The 14140-nt window shown below is 62.2% G+C and overlaps 7 non-coding genes across 7 annotated transcripts; 3 read left to right on the top strand and 4 right to left on the bottom strand.

The window, feature by feature from the left end:
- Positions 1-4018: 4018 nt before the first annotated feature.
- TRNAG-GCC (transfer RNA glycine (anticodon GCC)) lies at positions 4019-4089 on the bottom strand. Its single transcript has one exon. It is a non-coding gene; the product is annotated as a tRNA-Gly (tRNA).
- Positions 4090-5722: 1633 nt separating this feature from the next.
- TRNAL-CAG (transfer RNA leucine (anticodon CAG)) lies at positions 5723-5805 on the bottom strand. The gene has a single exon. It is a non-coding gene; the product is annotated as a tRNA-Leu (tRNA).
- A 593-nt stretch (positions 5806-6398) lies between these two features.
- Positions 6399-6470, top strand: TRNAD-GUC (transfer RNA aspartic acid (anticodon GUC)). Its single transcript has one exon. It is a non-coding gene; the product is annotated as a tRNA-Asp (tRNA).
- Positions 6471-7304: 834 nt separating this feature from the next.
- Positions 7305-7376, top strand: TRNAG-UCC (transfer RNA glycine (anticodon UCC)). The gene has a single exon. It is a non-coding gene; the product is annotated as a tRNA-Gly (tRNA).
- A 263-nt stretch (positions 7377-7639) lies between these two features.
- Positions 7640-7711, top strand: TRNAE-CUC (transfer RNA glutamic acid (anticodon CUC)). The gene has a single exon. It is a non-coding gene; the product is annotated as a tRNA-Glu (tRNA).
- A 4113-nt stretch (positions 7712-11824) lies between these two features.
- TRNAG-GCC (transfer RNA glycine (anticodon GCC)) lies at positions 11825-11895 on the bottom strand. The gene has a single exon. It is a non-coding gene; the product is annotated as a tRNA-Gly (tRNA).
- Positions 11896-13528: 1633 nt separating this feature from the next.
- On the bottom strand, positions 13529-13611 carry TRNAL-CAG (transfer RNA leucine (anticodon CAG)). Its single transcript has one exon. It is a non-coding gene; the product is annotated as a tRNA-Leu (tRNA).
- Positions 13612-14140: the final 529 nt, after the last annotated feature.

The raw sequence follows: 14140 nt of genomic DNA, 5'->3' as shown, positions 1-14140 counted from the left end.
GCGCCCTGCACCTCCAGCCCAAGCCCTGCCACGCAACCTCCACCCTCCCTCCCCGGCCAAGCCTTTTGGCCGCACTGGCGCGCGCCCTCGCGAGGCCTCCGACGGCCCGTGTCTTCCTTTTCGGACGCTTGCCTCAGCCCCCAACACGAGTGGCCGGGGCAGCGCCTCTCCCCGCCGTGGCTGTGGCCACGAGCAAACGCGCCCGCCCGTGTTTGGACTCTCCAGCAGCACCGCTTCTCCCCCACGGCGACGTCGGCGGCGGCGCCGACGGCGAGGGCGGTGTCACACGCGGTGCCTTCCGACAGCGCCGGATCCCCCGTGGAAAGGAGCACCGGTGGGCAGACGGGTGCTTCGCACCACCGCAGCAGGTTTCCTGAACGCCTTGCCGGTGCCTTGGGGGTGGCTGACAGTGTGGGATGACGGTGTTTGTGGCCGTGGTCGGTGGCCACCCCACGCCGGTTAGGGAACGGAGCAGGACGACCCCATGGAGAGAGGGCGGCGGCGGGCCGCGTGCCGTGCCGGGAGGTGCGAGGAAGGGCCTGGGGTGTCTGGCTGGAGCGCGGGCAGGAGCGGGAGGTGTTGGGCTGGCGGGGACCTGGCCCGGGAGAGCGGCTGGCCACTCAGGCAGGGGCTCAGCAGAAGCTTGGGGTGGTGGCGGCACCTGGCCCGGCAGGTGTGTGCGGGTGCGTGAGATCAGGGCGCGGGGTGGGCCTGAAGTAGCAGTGGGTCTGAGGAGCAGCGGCGGAAGTGAGACTTCCGGGCGGGACATGTGACAGCCGGGCCTGGGACACAAGGAGAAGGTGGCGCGGAGCGGGGTCTGAGCCTGCAGGCTGGGGGGAGGGGCGGGGTGTGTGAGTGCGCTGTGGGGCGAGGAAGATGGTGGGAGAGGACCCCTTCGCGGTGGGGTGGAGGGTGAGCGCCCCAGACTGGTGTGCTATGCGGGAAGGTGGTCAGGCTAAGCAATGGGTTGGGACCGGGGGCGGTGGGTAGGAGGCAGCTAAGAGGACGACAGAAACGGAGCGCGCCACAGGGGCTAGGCGGGGTCCGAATGGGGTGGGGGCATTCTACTGCCCCAGAGACATACATCACCTCTCATCGGGGGTAACCATCCAGTCTCAGGTGTGTGTGGCGGCGGGGGTGGGGGCAGCAGGGGTTGAGGTTGAAAGAGGCCGAAGGAGAGGTCCCGTATGATCCAGCAATCCCACTCCTGGGTGCGTACCCGGAAATGACGAAACAAGAGTTCAAAACGGCACAAGCACCTCCAAGTTCACCAAATAGCGGCACTATTTGCACTAGCCAAGACATGGAGAAAAACCCAAGTGCCCATCAACGGGTGGCTAGTACGAGAAGAGGTGGTATACATGTACTATGGTGTATGACTCAGCCGTTAGTAAAAAAGAATGCAATATTGCCATTTGCGGCGACAAGAATGCTCCCAGGGAAGATTACGCTTAGTGAAGCACGTCCGACAGAGAAGCCCAAAGATATGTGGAATCTCAAAAGTACTACCAACGAACCTATGGGTGCAAAACAGAGACAGACTCACAGGCCTAGAAAACACACTGATGGCTACCCGAGGAGAAAAGGAGGGGTGGAGGGATAAATTGGGAGCTCCATGAACAGATACACAGTACTTCCTATAAATGAGACAAACAACAAGGATTTACAGAATAACACAGGGAATGATATTCAGTATCCTGCAATAACGTATAATGGAAATCAATCTGAAACAATATTAGACATGGAAGACAGTATCCCCTTTGCTGTACACCTGAAACTAACTCAGTATTGTTAATCAACTCTTCTTCCTAAACCACGAGTACTAGTACTTAAAAGCAAGTAAGTAAAAAAAAAGTTTTAAAAAGAAAGAAAAAAGTAAGTAAGTAAATAAAAACAACGAACACAATAAATAGGAGAAACATGAGCCACCAGATGATCCAGCAATCCCCGTCGTGGGTACACGTCCGCCCAAGAGCAAAACTGTTGTTTGAAGAGATCCACGCACCCCCGTGTTTGTAGCAGCACTACGTGCCACAGCCAAGACGTAGAAAAAACCCATGTGCCCATCAACGGTCGGCTGGCAGGAAAAGCTGGGGTATATATGTACTGTGGAATATTACTCAGCCATTTCAGAAAATGAAATATTGCCATGTGCCACAATAAGGATGGTCCTAGAGGATATTCCACTTAGGGAAGTAAGTCTGACCGAGAAGCACAAAGATCCGTGGAATCTAAACCATAATAGAAAAGAACGATTGTGCAATAGAGAAACAGACTCACAGACATAGAAAACACACTGATGGTTACCCGAGGAGAAAGGGAGGGGTGGAGACATCAGTCAGGAGCGGCGATGAACAGATACACCGTAGTTCATATAAAAGACGTAGGCGACACGGATTTCCGGAATCACACGGGGAATGATATTCAATATCCTGTAGTAAGCTATAACGGAAAGCAACCTGAAACAATATGAGACACGGAAAACAGTATCCATGTTGCTGTGCACCTGAAACTAACTCAATCTTGTTAATCAATTTTTCTTCCAAAATTACAGCTACTAGTTCTTATAAGTAAATGAATAAATAACTATTAAATGCATAAATAGAAACAACACACTAAATAAATAGGTGAAATATGAGCTCTCATATGATCCAGCGATCCCCATCGTGGGTACACATCGGCAGAGGAGAGAAAGTGTCACTTGAAGAGATCCGTGCACCCTCGTGTCCACAGCAGCACTGCGGGCCACAGCCAAGACATGGACAAAGCCCCAGTGCCCATCAACGCCAATGGCTGGCACAGGCAGACGTGGTATGCACGTGCTGTGGAATATTACTCAGCCATACAAAAAGAGTGAGATATTGCCATTTGCACCAATAAGGAGGGACCCAGAGGATATTACACTTAGCGACGTAAGGCAGGCAGAGAAGCACAAAGAAATGTGGAATCTATACCGTACCACAAACGAATGTATGCGCCAAAGAGAAACAGACTCACAGACATAGGAAACACACTGTTCGTTACCCAAGGGGAAAGTGCAGGGCAGGGAAAAATACGGAGCTGCGATGAACGGAGAGGAAATACTGTATACATCAAGCACATAAGCAGCAAGCATTCACCGTACAGCACAGGGAAATGTATACATATGTCGTGATAAGGTATAGTGGAAAATAACCTGGGAAAGGACATGTAACTGAATCATCTTGCCGTACACCTGAATGTAACACAATGTTGTAAAGCAACCGCACTGCTATGAAAAGGAGAAGAAGGCGAAGTGGGCAAAAGGAGGAGGCCAACGGCACAGAGGCAAGGGCAGGATCCTTGACAACGTAGGATTTGGAAAGGATCCGGGGAAAAGTGGGGAGATGGGGTGGGGTGGGGGTGTTTGTGGGAGTAGGCTGGAGGCTGAGGTGGTGGTGCTGGTGGTGCTGTCCCGAGGGCTGATGCCGTTGGTGGGAGCAGAGGTTCAGGGGAGGGCGTGGTGTTTGTCGTGCTGATGGTGCTGGTGGCAGTAGCGGTGGAGGAGCGGGCCGGTGTTGGAAACGTATTTCTGTGGAGGGTCAAACTCGAGTGCAGTCTGCGATGATTGTGTGGGCTTCTTTTGAACTCCTCGTGCAAGTGAACGCTTTGGGGACTCTCCAGGAAAATGGGATGGATCACTGCCAGAGGTGGCGACTCCCTTGCTCCTGGTTGTGCAAAGGTGAAGAGGTTGGGCTGTGCGGGTGCCAGTGTGGGGTGTTTCTTACAGTGAAGAGCGTGACACAGGCGGGGTCAGGGTAAGGAAGAGAACAAGGACAAGGAAGGGGTCTGGGCGTAAGAGTGGCTGAGCCCGCAAGGTGTCAGGTCCTGGAGGCCTGGCTCCCGGGTGTGTGTGGGGTGGGGGCGTCTGCGTGGGAAGGTCCGGGGCCTGAAGGTGCGGTGGTGAGCGAGCTGTTGGCAGGACCGGTGCCTTGATTGTGGCAGCGGGGAAGCCCAGCTCCGCTTTGGGGCTGCGGGAACCAAAAGGGGGCGCTGTGGCTGCATGGGCCGGGAATCGAACCCGGGCCTCCCGCGTGGCAGGCGAGAATTCTACCACTGAACCACCCATGCACTGATGGCCGCCGGCGCCCGCCGCGGCCCCAGCGGTGCTCGCCGCCAACCGCCGGATCCTGGTCACTGCTCGTCCCGTGGGCATGTGCTCCATTTGAGCAGGAGGCCGACGGGCCACCTGAACGAGAGGCTCCGGGCACGCTGGCGACCCCGGGGCGCGAGGCGGTCGCAAGCACCGAGGGACGGAGGGACGCGGGCGGGCTCGGCCCGCCCTGCGCTTTCTCTGCCGTCCACGGCCGCCGCGAGACCGTCGCTGTCGCCAGAGGAAGCCAGGAGCCGCACGGGCCTGGCCCGCGCCCGAATCTCAGTCAGGGCGGGCGAGGCGTGGCCGCTGCGGCTGAGCACCGACGTTCCTCTCAACCGCCGCCGCCGCCGCCGCCGCCGCCGGGCCCCGACGCACAGTCCCTCTGGCGGCTGGCTTTCTTGCCGGTGCGGGGCGTACGAGGGCGGGCGGGGGCAGGGATCGGAGCTCGGGGCTGTGCAGGGACGGCGAGCGTGGGAGGTGGACCCCGGGCACCGCCGCCGCCGCCGCCGCCGCCGCCGAGCGGCGCTTAGGCCGAAAGAGCAAAGGTGTCTTAGCCTCGCTTCTGCGCTCTGCGCCCACCCCTCCCGCGGTGTCCCGCTCTGCTACGTTGGTTGTGAGGAGAAGCACTTTGGCAGACTGGCTGCTGGCTCGCGGACAGCCCGGTGACGGAGGGAGCGACCCAGGGTGTGGCTGGGTGCTGCCGGAGCCGCGGCTTCCCCGAGGGACTTGCGCTGGGGCGCCGAGGCGGCTGACTCGTGCTGGGGGCCGGACGTGTGTGGTGGGTGACAGGGCATCCAGGGCTTCCGCTCACTACTCACTGGAGCACCGTTCCTGGGAGCGACTCGTGCACCAGGCCCCGTGCAGGGAGGGCCCCCTGTTGGCTGGCCAGCAGGCAGGCAGGCAAGCAGGTGTGGTCCGGCCAGGGCCCCAAGGCGAAAAAGCAGCGAGGGGCACGCACCACAGGCCGGCAAGGTGGTGTCGGCGGCCACCTCGGTGTGGCTGTGGAGGAAATGGAACGGGCAGGCGGGCCGTTGGGGCTGACGGGAAGGACAGGATGTTGGAAAGACGGAGAGCTGCTGGTGGCGGAAGTGGAAGAAGGGCTGTGAGAGCGAGTCCGCTGTTCACCAGGCAGAAGTCGGAGGGTGGGCGAGGCGTGGAGGGCTTTCCACACGCGGCCGTTGTGCGTGTGGCGGTGGGGGCGGGGGGGAGCGGGAGTGGGAGGGAGGGACGCAGGCAGGCAGGCAGGCAGACAGGCAGGCAGGAAAGACCAGCAGCAGCAGCAGCAGCAGCAGCAGCAGCCGCAAGCAGGGGAGGAAAGATGTGCTGCGAAGGACTGAAGGTTTTCCAGGTGTGGGTGCAGGAAGGAGGGGGCATAGGAACCGGCGGGGAGGGCGTTTGTCCGGAAAGCCCGTCGCCGGAGGTTTCGTAGCGGGCCGTTTCTGCCAGGCCCCTGGCCGCGGCTGAGAAGGTCCCGCGTCTGAGAGGCGTGGATGTCCGGGCCGGAGTTTGGAGAGGCCGCAAGAGTGCACGGCGCGACGGACTGGAAGGCAGTAAAGCGCTGCCATGGGGGGGCCGGGTGCTTTTGTCGGGCGGGCCAAAAGGCTGGCTTGTCAGGAGTGGGATTCGAACCCACGCCTCCAGGGGAGACTGCGACCTGAACGCAGCGCCTTAGACCGCTCGGCCATCCTGACGGCGGGGCTGGGCGTGCGCGTGGCCGCTCGGCTGGCTGGGACCGGACGCGACGCGAACCCCGGTGCCCTTGGCGGGACGCGGTGCTCCGCGCCAGGCGCGCGGCCGTGTGGCTGAGCGACGGAGCGGGCGCGCGGCGGCCGACGGGGAGCAAGGCCAGACGACGCGCCTGGCTCCGCCGCGGTGGCGCCCTCGCCCGCCGCTGGCCCCGGACGCAGCCGGGCCGCGTCGGGCCAGCCCCTGCCGCCGGCCCCCCACCCGCGCCTCTCCTCGCCGGCCAAGGCCCGGCGCGCGCACCGCCCCTCCTCGCAGCCTTGCTTTCGGTCTCGGGCCGGGCCCCTCCTCCCGGCGCCATCGCCGCGTTGGAGGCAACAGGCAGCGCGCGCTCGGAGTTTTCAGCGCCACGGGGGTCCGAGTCCCTGTCGGGGTCGGGGGCTGCTGCTCTGGAGGACGCGCTTGGTGTGGCATTGGGTCGGGTCGGGCACGCGCCGGCCGCCCGTAGCGGGCAGGGGGCCGGAGGGCAGGGGGCCGGAGGGCAGGGGGAGGCGTCGGCAGGCAGCCCGAGAGCGGGCGTGTGCGGGGGTGGTCGCCGCCGTCCTCGTTAGTATAGTGGTGAGTATCCCCGCCTGTCACGCGGGAGACCGGGGTTCGATTCCCCGACGGGGAGGCAACACGCCCTCTTTTGGTGGCTGGCGCCGCTCTCTGTCCTGCCGCCTGGCTCCCAAGGGCCCTTCTTCTCGTCCCTCCGCCCTCCAGCGAAGCGCAGGGCGCCAGCGCGTGCCCAGCCTGCCCACCCTCGACCCCCTCCAGCCCTCCAGCCCTTCCGCCTCGCCGGGCGCTCCGTCGCCACGGCCGAGCGACGGCCTCCTCTGGACCCCACAAGCGCCCGAGGACACTGCGGCCCGCCCAAAGTGGCTGTGTCAGTAGGCTCCTTGCGTGGCGACGCACAGCTGCGCAACTATGCACAGCGGCCTGGACGGGTGGGAGGCGGATGAGTGCCGTCCCCTGTCGGTGCGGGAAGTGGCCTGGCCCAGCGCCCGGTGGAGAAGGGCTTTGGCGAGCCGGGGACTGGCAGACGCGTGCCCCGGGGGCGGGGGCGCGCCGCGGCGTGGAGCCGAGGGACCTGGAGCAGCAAGGCAGCGAGAGCGCCCCCCTGAGGCGGTCGGGCGGGTGGCCTGGTGCAGCTTCGTAGGGCTGGCGCGGGTGGGGCGCCGGGGGGCCTTGGTGGCGCCCGTGACATCACAGAGCTGCCGGCCGGCGGGGCGTCGGGGCAGGGCTGCTCCAAGCGGCGGCTTCGGCGGCGGAGGCTGAGAAGGAGGGGGAGGACGAGGAAGAGAAAGGGGAGTAGGAGGAGGGAGAGAAGGAAGAGGAGTCGAGGAGGAGGAGGGGGAGGGGGAGGAGGAGCAAGAGGAGGGGGAAGAGGGCGAGGGGGAGGAGGAGGCGACGAAAGTGCGCTCGGGCGAGCCCGGTGCCGGCGTCTCGGGGCGGCCCGGTCCGTGCAGCGTTGGTGGTATAGTGGTGAGCATAGCTGCCTTCCAAGCAGTTGACCCGGGTTCGATTCCCGGCCAACGCAGCGGGCTGACCTTTTGCCGAGCTCCGCGGGGGGCCTGTGAGGGAGAGCTGGGAGCAGGGAGCTAGCTGGCCCCAGCGGCTTTTCTTGTGTGTGCGGGAAGCAGGCACGCAGTGTTCTGAGGGTGCTGCAAGCAGGCAGGGCGGGAGGACACGTGGATTGCCAGCGACGGCGCGTGGCTGGACTTGGAAAGGCCGCGTCTTGGCGCCAAGGTGGCGCCGAGCGGGTGCTACGGGTCCAGCAGGAGCACGGCTAGAGCCCGACGCTCCCTGGTGGTCTAGTGGTTAGGATTCGGCGCTCTCACCGCCGCGGCCCGGGTTCGATTCCCGGTCAGGGAAGCCTTTCTTCTTCCTCTCAACCTCCCACCGTCCACATGGCACTTTTAGGCCACGCTTGCTCCGCGGCCTCGGCGCCCCGGGACCACAGCCACCCGGCGCCCTGCACCTCCAGCCCAAGCCCTGCCACGCAACCTCCACCCTCCCTCCCCGGCCAAGCCTTTTGGCCGCACTGGCGCGCGCCCTCGCGAGGCCTCCGACGGCCCGTGTCTTCCTTTTCGGACGCTTGCCTCAGCCCCCAACACGAGTGGCCGGGGCAGCGCCTCTCCCCGCCGTGGCTGTGGCCACGAGCAAACGCGCCCGCCCGTGTTTGGACTCTCCAGCAGCACCGCTTCTCCCCCACGGCGACGTCGGCGGCGGCGCCGACGGCGAGGGCGGTGTCACACGCGGTGCCTTCCGACAGCGCCGGATCCCCCGTGGAAAGGAGCACCGGTGGGCAGACGGGTGCTTCGCACCACCGCAGCAGGTTTCCTGAACGCCTTGCCGGTGCCTTGGGGGTGGCTGACAGTGTGGGATGACGGTGTTTGTGGCCGTGGTCGGTGGCCACCCCACGCCGGTTAGGGAACGGAGCAGGACGACCCCATGGAGAGAGGGCGGCGGCGGGCCGCGTGCCGTGCCGGGAGGTGCGAGGAAGGGCCTGGGGTGTCTGGCTGGAGCGCGGGCAGGAGCGGGAGGTGTTGGGCTGGCGGGGACCTGGCCCGGGAGAGCGGCTGGCCACTCAGGCAGGGGCTCAGCAGAAGCTTGGGGTGGTGGCGGCACCTGGCCCGGCAGGTGTGTGCGGGTGCGTGAGATCAGGGCGCGGGGTGGGCCTGAAGTAGCAGTGGGTCTGAGGAGCAGCGGCGGAAGTGAGACTTCCGGGCGGGACATGTGACAGCCGGGCCTGGGACACAAGGAGAAGGTGGCGCGGAGCGGGGTCTGAGCCTGCAGGCTGGGGGGAGGGGCGGGGTGTGTGAATGCGCTGTGGGGCGAGGAAGATGGTGGGAGAGGACCCCTTCGCGGTGGGGTGGAGGGTGAGCGCCCCAGACTGGTGTGCTATGCGGGAAGGTGGTCAGGCTAAGCAATGGGTTGGGACCGGGGGCGGTGGGTAGGAGGCAGCTAAGAGGACGACAGAAACGGAGCGCGCCACAGGGGCTAGGCGGGGTCCGAATGGGGTGGGGGCATTCTACTGCCCCAGAGACATACATCACCTCTCATCGGGGGTAACCATCCAGTCTCAGGTGTGTGTGGCGGCGGGGGTGGGGGCAGCAGGGGTTGAGGTTGAAAGAGGCCGAAGGAGAGGTCCCGTATGATCCAGCAATCCCACTCCTGGGTGCGTACCCGGAAATGACGAAACAAGAGTTCAAAACGGCACAAGCACCTCCAAGTTCACCAAATAGCGGCACTATTTGCACTAGCCAAGACATGGAGAAAAACCCAAGTGCCCATCAACGGGTGGCTAGTACGAGAAGAGGTGGTATACATGTACTATGGTGTATGACTCAGCCGTTAGTAAAAAAGAATGCAATATTGCCATTTGCGGCGACAAGAATGCTCCCAGGGAAGATTACGCTTAGTGAAGCACGTCCGACAGAGAAGCCCAAAGATATGTGGAATCTCAAAAGTACTACCAACGAACCTATGGGTGCAAAACAGAGACAGACTCACAGGCCTAGAAAACACACTGATGGCTACCCGAGGAGAAAAGGAGGGGTGGAGGGATAAATTGGGAGCTCCATGAACAGATACACAGTACTTCCTATAAATGAGACAAACAACAAGGATTTACAGAATAACACAGGGAATGATATTCAGTATCCTGCAATAACGTATAATGGAAATCAATCTGAAACAATATTAGACATGGAAGACAGTATCCCCTTTGCTGTACACCTGAAACTAACTCAGTATTGTTAATCAACTCTTCTTCCTAAACCACGAGTACTAGTACTTAAAAGCAAGTAAGTAAAAAAAAAGTTTTAAAAAGAAAGAAAAAAGTAAGTAAGTAAATAAAAACAACGAACACAATAAATAGGAGAAACATGAGCCACCAGATGATCCAGCAATCCCCGTCGTGGGTACACGTCCGCCCAAGAGCAAAACTGTTGTTTGAAGAGATCCACGCACCCCCGTGTTTGTAGCAGCACTACGTGCCACAGCCAAGACGTAGAAAAAACCCATGTGCCCATCAACGGTCGGCTGGCAGGAAAAGCTGGGGTATATATGTACTGTGGAATATTACTCAGCCATTTCAGAAAATGAAATATTGCCATGTGCCACAATAAGGATGGTCCTAGAGGATATTCCACTTAGGGAAGTAAGTCTGACCGAGAAGCACAAAGATCCGTGGAATCTAAACCATAATAGAAAAGAACGATTGTGCAATAGAGAAACAGACTCACAGACATAGAAAACACACTGATGGTTACCCGAGGAGAAAGGGAGGGGTGGAGACATCAGTCAGGAGCGGCGATGAACAGATACACCGTAGTTCATATAAAAGACGTAGGCGACACGGATTTCCGGAATCACACGGGGAATGATATTCAATATCCTGTAGTAAGCTATAACGGAAAGCAACCTGAAACAATATGAGACACGGAAAACAGTATCCATGTTGCTGTGCACCTGAAACTAACTCAATCTTGTTAATCAATTTTTCTTCCAAAATTACAGCTACTAGTTCTTATAAGTAAATGAATAAATAACTATTAAATGCATAAATAGAAACAACACACTAAATAAATAGGTGAAATATGAGCTCTCATATGATCCAGCGATCCCCATCGTGGGTACACATCGGCAGAGGAGAGAAAGTGTCACTTGAAGAGATCCGTGCACCCTCGTGTCCACAGCAGCACTGCGGGCCACAGCCAAGACATGGACAAAGCCCCAGTGCCCATCAACGCCGATGGCTGGCACAGGCAGACGTGGTATGCACGTGCTGTGGAATATTACTCAGCCATACAAAAAGAGTGAGATATTGCCATTTGCACCAATAAGGAGGGACCCAGAGGATATTACACTTAGCGACGTAAGGCAGGCAGAGAAGCACAAAGAAATGTGGAATCTATACCGTACCACAAACGAATGTATGCGCCAAAGAGAAACAGACTCACAGACATAGGAAACACACTGTTCGTTACCCAAGGGGAAAGTGCAGGGCAGGGAAAAATACGGAGCTGCGATGAACGGAGAGGAAATACTGTATACATCAAGCACATAAGCAGCAAGCATTCACCGTACAGCACAGGGAAATGTATACATATGTCGTGATAAGGTATAGTGGAAAATAACCTGGGAAAGGACATGTAACTGAATCATCTTGCCGTACACCTGAATGTAACACAATGTTGTAAAGCAACCGCACTGCTATGAAAAGGAGAAGAAGGCGAAGTGGGCAAAAGGAGGAGGCCAACGGCACAGAGGCAAGGGCAGGATCCTTGACAACGTAGGATTTGGAAAGGATCCGGGGAAAAGTGGGGAGATGGGGTGGGGTGGGGGTGTTTGTGGGAGTAGGCTGGAGGCTGAGGTGGTGGTGCTGGTGGTGCTGTCCCGAGGGCTGATGCCGTTGGTGGGAGCAGAGGTTCAGGGGAGGGCGTGGTGTTTGTCGTGCTGATGGTGCTGGTGGCAGTAGCGGTGGAGGAGCGGGCCGGTGTTGGAAACGTATTTCTGTGGAGGGTCAAACTCGAGTGCAGTCTGCGATGATTGTGTGGGCTTCTTTTGAACTCCTCGTGCAAGTGAACGCTTTGGGGACTCTCCAGGAAAATGGGATGGATCACTGCCAGAGGTGGCGACTCCCTTGCTCCTGGTTGTGCAAAGGTGAAGAGGTTGGGCTGTGCGGGTGCCAGTGTGGGGTGTTTCTTACAGTGAAGAGCGTGACACAGGCGGGGTCAGGGTAAGGAAGAGAACAAGGACAAGGAAGGGGTCTGGGCGTAAGAGTGGCTGAGCCCGCAAGGTGTCAGGTCCTGGAGGCCTGGCTCCCGGGTGTGTGTGGGGTGGGGGCGTCTGCGTGGGAAGGTCCGGGGCCTGAAGGTGCGGTGGTGAGCGAGCTGTTGGCAGGACCGGTGCCTTGATTGTGGCAGCGGGGAAGCCCAGCTCCGCTTTGGGGCTGCGGGAACCAAAAGGGGGCGCTGTGGCTGCATGGGCCGGGAATCGAACCCGGGCCTCCCGCGTGGCAGGCGAGAATTCTACCACTGAACCACCCATGCACTGATGGCCGCCGGCGCCCGCCGCGGCCCCAGCGGTGCTCGCCGCCAACCGCCGGATCCTGGTCACTGCTCGTCCCGTGGGCATGTGCTCCATTTGAGCAGGAGGCCGACGGGCCACCTGAACGAGAGGCTCCGGGCACGCTGGCGACCCCGGGGCGCGAGGCGGTCGCAAGCACCGAGGGACGGAGGGACGCGGGCGGGCTCGGCCCGCCCTGCGCTTTCTCTGCCGTCCACGGCCGCCGCGAGACCGTCGCTGTCGCCAGAGGAAGCCAGGAGCCGCACGGGCCTGGCCCGCGCCCGAATCTCAGTCAGGGCGGGCGAGGCGTGGCCGCTGCGGCTGAGCACCGACGTTCCTCTCAACCGCCGCCGCCGCCGCCGCCGCCGCCGGGCCCCGACGCACAGTCCCTCTGGCGGCTGGCTTTCTTGCCGGTGCGGGGCGTACGAGGGCGGGCGGGGGCAGGGATCGGAGCTCGGGGCTGTGCAGGGACGGCGAGCGTGGGAGGTGGACCCCGGGCACCGCCGCCGCCGCCGCCGCCGCCGCCGAGCGGCGCTTAGGCCGAAAGAGCAAAGGTGTCTTAGCCTCGCTTCTGCGCTCTGCGCCCACCCCTCCCGCGGTGTCCCGCTCTGCTACGTTGGTTGTGAGGAGAAGCACTTTGGCAGACTGGCTGCTGGCTCGCGGACAGCCCGGTGACGGAGGGAGCGACCCAGGGTGTGGCTGGGTGCTGCCGGAGCCGCGGCTTCCCCGAGGGACTTGCGCTGGGGCGCCGAGGCGGCTGACTCGTGCTGGGGGCCGGACGTGTGTGGTGGGTGACAGGGCATCCAGGGCTTCCGCTCACTACTCACTGGAGCACCGTTCCTGGGAGCGACTCGTGCACCAGGCCCCGTGCAGGGAGGGCCCCCTGTTGGCTGGCCAGCAGGCAGGCAGGCAAGCAGGTGTGGTCCGGCCAGGGCCCCAAGGCGAAAAAGCAGCGAGGGGCACGCACCACAGGCCGGCAAGGTGGTGTCGGCGGCCACCTCGGTGTGGCTGTGGAGGAAATGGAACGGGCAGGCGGGCCGTTGGGGCTGACGGGAAGGACAGGATGTTGGAAAGACGGAGAGCTGCTGGTGGCGGAAGTGGAAGAAGGGCTGTGAGAGCGAGTCCGCTGTTCACCAGGCAGAAGTCGGAGGGTGGGCGAGGCGTGGAGGGCTTTCCACACGCGGCCGTTGTGCGTGTGGCGGTGGGGGCGGGGGGGAGCGGGAGTGGGAGGGAGGGACGCAGGCAGGCAGGCAGGCAGACAGGCAGGCAGGAAAGACCAGCAGCAGCAGCAGCAGCAGCAGCAGCAGCCGCAAGCAGGGGAGGAAAGATGTGCTGCGAAGGACTGAAGGTTTTCCAGGTGTGGGTGCAGGAAGGAGGGGGCATAGGAACCGGCGGGGAGGGCGTTTGTCCGGAAAGCCCGTCGCCGGAGGTTTCGTAGCGGGCCGTTTCTGCCAGGCCCCTGGCCGCGGCTGAGAAGGTCCCGCGTCTGAGAGGCGTGGATGTCCGGGCCGGAGTTTGGAGAGGCCGCAAGAGTGCACGGCGCGACGGACTGGAAGGCAGTAAAGCGCTGCCATGGGGGGGCCGGGTGCTTTTGTCGGGCGGGCCAAAAGGCTGGCTTGTCAGGAGTGGGATTCGAACCCACGCCTCCAGGGGAGACTGCGACCTGAACGCAGCGCCTTAGACCGCTCGGCCATCCTGACGGCGGGGCTGGGCGTGCGCGTGGCCGCTCGGCTGGCTGGGACCGGACGCGACGCGAACCCCGGTGCCCTTGGCGGGACGCGGTGCTCCGCGCCAGGCGCGCGGCCGTGTGGCTGAGCGACGGAGCGGGCGCGCGGCGGCCGACGGGGAGCAAGGCCAGACGACGCGCCTGGCTCCGCCGCGGTGGCGCCCTCGCCCGCCGCTGGCCCCGGACGCAGCCGGGCCGCGTCGGGCCAGCCCCTGCCGCCGGCCCCCCACCCGCGCCTCTCCTCGCCGGCCAAGGCCCGGCGCGCGCACCGCCCCTCCTCGCAGCCTTGCTTTCGGTCTCGGGCCGGGCCCCTCCTCCCGGCGCCATCGCCGCGTTGGAGGCAACAGGCAGCGCGCGCTCGGAGTTTTCAGCGCCACGGGGGTCCGAGTCCCTGTCGGGGTCGGGGGCTGCTGCTCTGGAGGACGCGCTTGGTGTGGCATTGGGTCGGGTCGGGCACGCGCCGGCCGCCCGTAGCGGGCAGGGGGCCGGAGGGCAGGGGGCCG

Source organism: Kogia breviceps, chromosome 1, assembly GCF_026419965.1.
Source record: "Kogia breviceps isolate mKogBre1 chromosome 1, mKogBre1 haplotype 1, whole genome shotgun sequence".
NCBI classification, from domain to species: Eukaryota; Metazoa; Chordata; class Mammalia; order Artiodactyla; family Physeteridae; genus Kogia; species Kogia breviceps.
The sequence above is the reverse complement of the archived record's forward strand: the minus strand, read 5'-3'. Positions and strand labels throughout refer to the sequence as shown.